Source organism: Nymphaea colorata, chromosome 10 (genome assembly GCF_008831285.2).
Source record: "Nymphaea colorata isolate Beijing-Zhang1983 chromosome 10, ASM883128v2, whole genome shotgun sequence".
Lineage (NCBI taxonomy): Eukaryota > Viridiplantae > Streptophyta > Magnoliopsida > Nymphaeales > Nymphaeaceae > Nymphaea > Nymphaea colorata.
In genome coordinates this window covers 1,288,721-1,294,720 of record NC_045147.1, presented here as the reverse complement: position 1 = coordinate 1,294,720, position 6,000 = coordinate 1,288,721, and the positions used below count along the sequence as shown (strand labels likewise).

The 6,000-nt window shown below is 36.4% G+C and overlaps 1 long non-coding RNA gene across 1 annotated transcript; it reads left to right on the top strand.

Moving 5' to 3' along the window:
• The first annotated feature begins 3,288 nt into the window (after positions 1-3,288).
• On the top strand, positions 3,289-4,479 carry LOC116263221 (uncharacterized). The gene is made up of 2 exons (XR_004174605.2): positions 3,289-3,896; positions 4,252-4,479. It is a non-coding gene; the product is annotated as an uncharacterized LOC116263221 (long non-coding RNA).
• The last annotated feature ends 1,521 nt before the right edge of the window (positions 4,480-6,000 follow it).

Sequence of the window (6,000 nt, the reverse complement as noted above, 5' to 3'; positions counted from 1 at the left end):
ATTTGTTAATTTTTTGCACCTAAGCACAGCCAGAAAGGCGCGGCTAATTAAGCATCATCCAAAAATTTCAAATGTTTTGGTCAGAAAAGTCTACTGAAAATAGATTATATCAAATGTTACACAATATTTTCAGCTCATGTCGCTTTTGTAATTTGTACATTCTAAGTGTAGTGCTTTAGGAGGAAGCCTTATCATTTCTTTTAAGCAAAGATTGTGTAGGAAAACATCGCATTAGGAGATTGCGATGTTCCCACCGGAGAATGGGACAAGGAGTAAACGACGCCTACCTTCCCTCACCAGAGCCTCTTATCCACCAATCAAGGTACGAATTTAAGGTGCGGGTCAGCTTTTGGTCCCGGTACGGGGGCCTGACATCATTATCCTGGCTCCTGGATCTGGTACGGTTGGTTCGCATCCCAATGCGACTCAAATCTTGAAAATGGTAGAAGCATTTTCATCAGGTCTTGGAGTCGGAATGTGAACCTGGAATTGGAACCAGTAAATAGATAACTGTGCTTGTTTTACCTTCTGTTCCAACAAAAATGCAGCAATATTATCCTTTTGTACAGAACGGATACGAACCATATATCATCTGAATTATCTGAGTTTCCGAATAAGAGCAATATCCCGAGCTAACGTGATTAAAAGGGACATGATCTCTATCAAGCGAAACGCGAACTACGACCCGGTGTTGTGGCAGTAAAGATTGTGTGTACTATTATGCGTGCGCAGAGTTTAAGTTTGCAGTAAAAAGAAGGGAGATGTTTTTGAAATTAAAAAAAAAAAAACAAAAGTTTTTTTCTATGTGAACAAAGTACTTTTATTATTAATCATATTCTGCATGAAATTTTGTGCACTCTTATGATGCATATAACTAGCTTTGGTGTTGTGGCCCTACCTTGATACGTAAGGTACGTGATGGCCCAATGAGATCATCCAAAGATCTCAGCTATGTAGATTTAAAGTGCCTGCCAGCAAGCAATGAAACGAATCCGATGCTGTTCGGGAGTGAAGTTAGAAATTTCTTGTTAAGACAAATTTTAAATTTGATGACATCAATATGCAAACGAGAAAAATTGCTCTAATGTGTTTTTATAAAAATAAATAACTTTTGTTGATTTGTTTGGCCAACTAACCACACGGCACCCAAACCTGCCTCCACCCACACCTGACGCTGTTGCATGTTTCTAGAATCCATTGTCTATATGCAATTAATGAATTGAGACCTCCCCAGGTACCCGAGGAAAAACAAACACTACCATAAGAGTGAGTGGGGAAAGATATATTACCTTGTTCCTTTCATGTTTTGGCCTTCTTTATTTTCATCATCCATTCTACCCTAGCTTGTCCATCCACCTAAAACTTCAGTTTCCGAGTAAAATTATTTTAGGAGTTAAATCGGTCCTCAAAATTCTATACAAGTGGGTCACTTGTGGGCTTGTGTGAGCCGCTATCAATACAATCCCACAAAATTTCATAATTTACACGTTGATACTCTCAAAAATTTGTTCATTTGTATATAATAATTGTCATTAAAAGTTTAAGGCTCTTGGCCATAATTCCTATCTCGGCTACTATTATTGATATCTAGTCGGTAGGGCTGCACAATTGCTAGCTCGAGCTTGACTTGAATTTACTTGTTTAAAATCAACTTCAAATCGATTCGTTTACAAATGAGTCGGGCTTGAGTTCAAGTGTACGGTGTCAATGGTGCCAAGTTCAAGCAGTGACTTGATTCAATTACATAATAAATATTGAATTATAATAAAAAAATAGTTAAATAGTAGCAACTAGACAAGTTAATCGAGCTAAACGAACCAACTTCGAGTTCAACGTTATATTGTCGAGTCAAGCTCGCACTTATTCTATGAGCTTGGGAAACTGAACCAACTCTAACTCAACTCGACTCTTTGTGCAGCACTATTCGTGGGTCCTATCATTGTCTTACAAACACTTACTATTTTATTGCACAATTTATATGGAAATTAATTGCACTTAACATGTTCCGGCAATTAAAAGAATTCGACCACGACAATAAATTTATGTGATCAACTAAAAAGGCTGAACACGTAAATTCGTATCCACAACTAAAGTTAAATCGCGAGAGTGACCAAACAAAGAAGCAACATCCGGACATCCAGGAACGTCAGACGCTTACCCCACTCTTTATTACTTTTCGCTTTTAATAGTGGGGAAGCATGTCGCCTTGCGAATGCAACTGTCCTTACTGTAAATTCCTCTTGCACGACTTCGAAATTTCACTCTAAAAGTTGCCAACGTAAAATAAATGAAAGTGGTTTACCCAAAGGGATCTGCATAGAGAAAAGGGCAACAGAAAGAAGGCTGGTAGATCTTCAATTTTTGTTTTCATTATAAAGGAACAAACAATTAGACCTGCAATTTTCCTTTCCAATAGACGACGACAATGAAAATGGAACAAACACTACAAAAATTCACGTGCCCTTTTGTCCTTGAGGAAATGGGCTTGGACGTACAAACGGGCCCTTGGATTTGGAGTTTATTGAGTGCTATGCCTTTCCTTGTCGCCCAAACCATTGGCAAGAAGCATTGGCTGTGTACTTCAAATCTCCCACTTCATTGTTTGGATCCCTAGCAATCACTACAACAAAAAATCCGTTAATTCTGGCACTGAAGTAGCAATAGTTCTGTCGCAAAAACCAGAAGCACGCTGTTTTAGAATAAACCTCAGTTCCTATCCGCGATAAAGAGCAAGGATGGCTATAACTCCTCAATCCATTAGCAACGGCGCTGTCCATGATAACTCGGGATGTTGGTAGAATACTTTGTAGAACAAGAATTAACTATGTTCTTCTAAGTGGTGGAGCAGTACCTAAATTGAAAGGCGCACCATTACTTCTATTGATGTTAATGCAACCAAAAAACTCAACAGTAAGAAAATGGAGAGACATTTCGATCTCCATTGCAGATAGTGGGTTGTCAACTTCTTGCTCACTCAAAACTAAGGTTTTTTTTTTTTTTTTTGACTCTCTAAACAATGATGGCATGTAGTAGAGACCTAACTGCTTTGTCAATAAGAAAACATAAATTAAAATAAATATTATTTGGAAGCAAAGAAAACAATTATAATTCAAATATATATAATTTTAAAACACATTTAAAATTGTCATCTAAAACGGAAATGCAACCCATTGTTGTTTTGGCATGGGTGGACACTGCAAAAAAAAAAAAAATACCGGTGAATTAAATCACCGGAGAGAATCGTCGGAATAAGAGAGAATCGTCGGAATAAGTCCATTCAGGTAAACACCGGTATAGATTGGCATGGCTACGAATTTCATGTCAACGGCTCCTCAAAACGGCAGAAGCCGTCGACCGACTTGTTTTCTCTCTCTCCCAAAAAATTTTCTCTGGAAGGACCTGCTGATGAGTCCCGCTCCCCCATCCGAGCAGCTCTCAGAAGCTCAGGAGAGAAAGAGAGAGGGAGAGAAAGAGAGAGAGAGAGAGAGACGAAGATGCGAGTTATGGTAAACAGACAGAGACGATGATGCGATTTATGGGACGGAAGCACGTCTCTCTCTCTTGAGAATGTCATCATCGAACCTCCTCTGCCTTCCTCTCCAAAAATTCTCAGGAAGCCATCTTTCGTGCTTGCGTCAAAGGCAGGAGAACTTCCTGTAGCTAGGGTTTTTCTTCTTCTTTTCTCTTCATAGGTTTTCCATTTTTTACAATATCGCCAGGAGCACCTCAATTTTCTCTTGCTGTCTGGCTGGAAATTAATGTTCGTCGTGGAATTTGTTTTCCCTGCCCTGCAGATTCTCCCTTCTTAGATCCTCATTGGCCCCCCCTGAAGAAGAAATGAAGTAAACCGCCGCTTTCTTGCTTGCTGTTGTCAGAGGAAACCCTCAAAAGGACTGGTAGGTAATTCTTTGTTAGTCATAAGCACTAGTAGAAAGAAAGTGCTTATCACTTTTTATGTCTAATTTTTATATAAGGTCTCAATTTTACTAAGATTCCATGGCTGCAATTTGAATTTTTCTTCTTATTCTAATTTTATTACATCCTATTTTTATTGCAGCCCATTGTTTGGCTTGTCACTGTAACTAAACTTAATGTCTGTTTATCAGGTCCCAAATTGGCGTTCACAAGTATTTTGCTAATAGTACTTTTTTTCTTATTGAATGCATGCTAACGTTATTTAGTGTTGCCACAATATTCTGCGAAAGGCATATTTCCCATCTTATTTTTGCGTCCTTCTTTATCTACGCACAGGAGACGGGAACCTCACGCAGACGTCAGAGGAATGCTTGAGGTCAGCCACACTTGAAGCTTCCACACAAATAGCTGAGCATACACGCTTCTCAAAATATGTAGTTGTACAACCTTTTCTTTTTTCTAAATATATGTTACCAACACAAATATATGTAAGATGATAGGATTGTACCAACACAATTGTACCAAATGTTTCAAAATATATGTCACATGACTATCTTGCGCTTCTTTCTTGTATATCTTGGTTTTAACTTATCTTATGCTTTATGCCTCAGATAGGGGGCGAATTGCAGAACAGGGTGAGGGGCCTTTTGGTTCTCCATGAACCACTTATCTTATGCCTGTTTTCGATCTTCAATGTAGCTATCTTGTTAGTATTGAACTTTCTAAAGATTGTGATCGTAACTATAGTGTATTTTTTACTGATAGAATAGAACTTATGTTGGTATGGTTGATGAATATTCTAACTTGATTTATATATATTATTTATTCCAGTTCACTTTCTTAATGCCGGGGCAGTATTGCTAGCTTGTTCACTATGTAAACTCAAGAAATTGAATGCCTTAGCTTTGACCTTCTGTAGACTGTCATGGTTTTTCTTTAATGTTAAGCTGTAATCTAAATAGTTGTGTGCTTTTTCTTTTCCTTTAACAGGGATATCGTCTCCTAGTTAAGCCACGTTTGGTAATACACGAGTATTGGTACGAGTATTGACCGTTCTCGATGTCTTTACATATGATAACCAATTCAAGGGCTATGTTTATTCTTAATGTATTTTATTTTGTCTTAAACATCTTTTATTCTAAATGTGGTGCGGTGTTTGAGGAAACATTGAAGATTTGATGTTTCAAATTTTTGAGAAAGTTTTTGAAGACTCATTTGAGAGTATAAAACGCTTTGATTTGAGAAATCTTGAATCGAAAAATCATTACAAATATTGTTAGAAAACATTTGAAGATTACATTTTCAAGTCAATTTAGTGTTCTCTTAAGAAATTAAGTAGGTTTGACACTTTTTTCTAATTTGGTTGCTACTTAGCTAGAACTCCATCATATATTGCATAAGTTCTTTTAGAGAGGTGTTTGTGATCATTCGTGATTTCACAAGTGAATGTGAATATATGAATGCATTGCCCTTATATAGTTAGGAATAAATCATTCATTCCTATCATAACATTTATATAAAGACATTCCTACCATCGTAAGCATCTAAGTTTCTCATTTTTTATTTATAAAATTGTCATAAGTATTTTTATGAAAAGAAAAAAGTTTTTGAAAGTGGAATGAGGTTTTAGACTATCAAACATTATTTCAATATTGGGTCATTACTTGAGTTTTGGTCTTAGTGAAGTAGGCAAATGTGATATTAAAACCTTAGATCTTGAAAGAAAAAATACTTTAGTCCCAGAGTAATACGGAAAAGGGGATTTTAAAATCACAAAATAGAACTTTTTTGAAAAAAGAAAAAAGAAGTATATATATATATATATATATATATGAGCATGTGAAAAGAAACTATTATCTCAAATGGAGAGGGAGAAGAAGATTTTAGAAAAAGAGATTCTAGAGAAAATGAGATTTTTAGAGAAAATGAAACTCTAGAGAGAGAGAGAGAGAGAGAGATACATGTATATATTCATATGTACGTGTATGAAAATTTGTAAAAGAATATTTTAAATCATAAAAAGAGAATGACAAAGAGAGATAGTTATGTGCATGTATACGTATATGCTCTCATGAGAGTTGAAAT